Below are 3,702 nucleotides of genomic sequence, written 5' to 3' on the forward strand. Positions count from 1 at the left end.
CCCTGTCCCCTCCGCCTCCTCCTCTACTCTCCCCTCCCCATTTCCTGTATTACTCTCAGTCCTGTTTTGTCACTGTATCCCCAGCACCTCATGCTCCGCCCAGCAACCTCTCAGTGTTCAATTGAAGCTCCTAGGACAAATTGTCACCGAGGGGAAACAGAGCATAAGAGCTTGCAGCAACTTTCTGGCCGTGTGACCTTGGATGAGTCACTTAACACCCCTGAGCCTCAGTTTCCCTATGTGAAAAATGTATCATCTACCATAATAACGGGGTCAACCTTGTGGTTGAACCAGGATGAAGTGAGTGTGCCATGCTCAGTGTGTCCCTGCTTGTGGGGTGGAGGGGGCATCGAGGCAGTTGCTCCATCTTCCACCCTGCCTTAACCTTGGCCCTCCTTTCCTGAAAGGTTCCCTGCGGTCAGCTTGTGGTGGGGGAGGTCAGCACAAGGGAAGTGAGAAAGGGAAGTGGCAGGAGCCTGGGGAGGGATTCATTAGGGAATGAGGGCTGTCCATTGCTCCATGGGCCCATCTGGGGACAACACCAGGGCCTGGGGCGATTAGGAGGGAACAAGCTGGGCCATGTTCCATCAAAGAATCCTTGGGCTGATAACACCCCACTCCTGGAGCCTGTTTCCCCTCTGTAAAATGTGCCCACAGACAGCATCTACAACATAGGTAGGGTGTGTTGCAGAGATTGGTAGTTAAGCTTTTGTTTGTTTTTTCGAGATGGAGTTTCGCTCTGTGGCCCAGAGTGGAGAGCAATGGTGCGATCTCGGTTCACTGCAACCTTGACCTCCTGGGTTCAAGTGATTCTCCCACCTTAGCCTCCTGAGTAGCTGGGATTACAGGCGTGCACCACCATGCCAGCTAATTTTTGTAGTTTTAGTGGAGACAGGGTTTCCTCATGTTGGGCAGGCTGATCTCGAACTCCTGACCTCCACCTGCCTTGGCCTCCCAAAGTGCTAGGACTACAGTCATGAGCCACTGTACCCAGCCAGGAGTTAGGCTTTTGGAAAGTCCTTAGAACAGTGCCTGGTATATACTAGGTGCTCTGTGCTTGATAAATTTATTCAACGTTTATTGAGTACTTACTGGATGCCAGATGCGGTTCTCAGCATTAGAGCAGAGAATAGGACAGACGAAAATCCTGGCCCTCAAGGAGATGGACAATAAATGTTGCCCCTCCTCACACAGGCCTTCCCCATACCCTTGTCTGGCATCCCTGTTTCTCTATAGCCCAGTAGCTTTCAAACCTTTGTTTTTAAAGACAGAGTCTTGCTGTCACCTGGGCTGGAGTGCAGTGCTGATCATAGCTCATTGCAGTTTCAAACTCCTGGGCTCAAGTGATCTTCCCATCTTACCCTTCCCATGTAGCTGGGACTACAGGCACACATCACCACACAGCTAATTTCTTTTATTTTCTGTAGAGATGGGGTCTCATTGTGTTGCCCAGGCTGGTCTCAAACACCTGGCTTCAAGATTTTCTCCCACCTCAGCCTCCCAAAGTGCTGGGAATATAGGCATGAGCCATTGCACTGGCCCTTCTTTTTAATTTTTTTTTTTTAATAAACCCTAATGAAACTCCAGGGCCCGCTTTAAATTTTTTGCTTTTAATTAACAAAAAGAAGGCTAAGAAAGATAGGAAGGCAATGCCTAATTTCTTCTGCTCTTAGGGAGGGAGAGGGAGAGAGATACCATTCTGCAAATTCAAATGTAATAATTTGGTCAGCAGTTAAAACAGAAGTTCTTCAGGAACACTTGTTTTATGAGCAGTAAGGTCTCTGTTAATAATCTGTATCCGTTACAGATGTACTTTGTTCTCTGATAACGTAAGCCTATCCTTGAAAGTGTACCTTGAACAAAGGAGTCTTGTCAAGATTCTAAGAATTCAGACAATCAGTGCTGTGTTATCCTGTGAAAACAAACTCTTCAAGAAGCCTGAAATTGGCTGGGTGCAGTGGCTCATGCCTGTGATCCCAGCACCTTGGGAGGCTGAGGCAGCTGGATCACCTGACGTTAGAATTTAGAGACCAGCCTGGCCAACATGGTAAAACCCCGTCTCTACTAAAAATACAAAAATTAGTCAGGCGTGGTGGCGCACGTCTGTAATCCCAGCTACTCGGGAGGCTGAGGCAGGAGAATTGCATGAACCCAGGAGGCAGAGGCTGCAGTGAGCCGAGATCGCACCACTGCACTCCAGCCTGGGTGACAGAGTCGGACTCCATCTCAAAAAAAAAAAAAAAAAAGAAAGAAACCTGAAATTCTGGCTGGCTGCTTTATTTAACCACCTGTTTGTTGCCCTGGTAATATTATAATCAATATTTCCTTTGTTCTTAAACTGTATAAATACTCATAGGATTCCCTGTGGAAGAGGACTGTCGGCACTCTATCTTCTCCCACAAGTTTAGGCAATAAAATGACTGCAGATTCCTTAAACAAAGAGTGAGAGTCTTGTCTTATTTAATTATTACATCTCTACCTGCCACTATGTATTTGCCTGCTTCTTGTCATTCTCACTCCCTAAGTATCAGTTCCACAAGCGCAGGGATTTTTGTCTGGCTTGTTAACTGTGGGTCTGCAGGGCATTAGATAGGCACCAGCAAACAGCAGATGCTCAATAAACATGTGCTAAAAGAATCAATCAATGAAATAAAACTTTAGAGCTTGATAAGTGGAACCGTTACAGAAGTGATTGAACACAGCACTGATTGTCTGAAGTCTTAGAATCTTAACAAGTCTCCTTTGTTCAAGGCACACTTTCAAGGATAGGTTATCAGAGAACAGAGTACATCTGTAACTGATACAGATTATTAACAACTCAGAAGGAACAGTCTGAGTTGGAGGTAAAAATGTGGGCATCCCATGGAGGAGAAGTAATATTTCGAGTGTGAAGGCCTAGATATGATGACCTAGAGAGGATGCAGGAGAGAGAAGGGAATCCAAGGGTTTTGTCTTGGGGAACCCCAGCATTTCAAGTTTTAGAGAAGTAGGAGAAGCCAGCCCAGAGGACTGAGCGGAAGGGGCCTGTGGAGAAACAGGAAAAACAGAAGAGGGATTTTCTCCAGGGCCTTGCACATTTGACCTGTGGCTTCTCCTCAGCCTCCCAAGTAGCTGGGACTATAGGCACACACCACACCTGGCTAATTTTTTAAATTATTTGGAGAGACAGGGGTTTTGCCACATTGCCCAGGCTGGTCTCAAACTCAGATTCCTGGGCTCAAGCGATCCTCTCACCTCAGTGTCCTGAGTAGCTGGGACTACAGGCATGCAGCACTATACCTGGGTAATTTGTGTTTTTTGTTTTGGTAATTTTGTTTTTTGTTAGTGTTGTCCAGGTTGGTCTCAAACTCAAACTCCTGGCCTCAAGTGATCCTCCCACGTCAGCCTCCTATGTAGCTGGGATTACAGGTGTACAACACGTTACGCTAATAGTAGAGGCTGGGTGTGGTGGCTCATGCCTGTAATCCCAGCACTTTGGGAGGCCGAGGCGGGTGGATCACGAGGTCAAGAGATCGAAACCATCCTGGCCAACATGGTGAAACCCTGTCTCTACCAAAAATACAACAAATAGCAGGGCATGGTGGCACGTGCCTGTGGTCCCAGCTACTCGGGAGGCTGAGGCAGAAGAATCGCTTGAACCCAGGAGGCGGAGGTTGCAGTGAGCCGAGATTGTGCCACTGCACTCCAGCCTGGCGACAGAGC

The sequence above is a fragment of the Cebus imitator genome, unplaced genomic scaffold, assembly GCF_001604975.1.
Source record: "Cebus imitator isolate Cc_AM_T3 unplaced genomic scaffold, Cebus_imitator-1.0 Scaffold647, whole genome shotgun sequence".
Lineage (NCBI taxonomy): Eukaryota > Metazoa > Chordata > Mammalia > Primates > Cebidae > Cebus > Cebus imitator.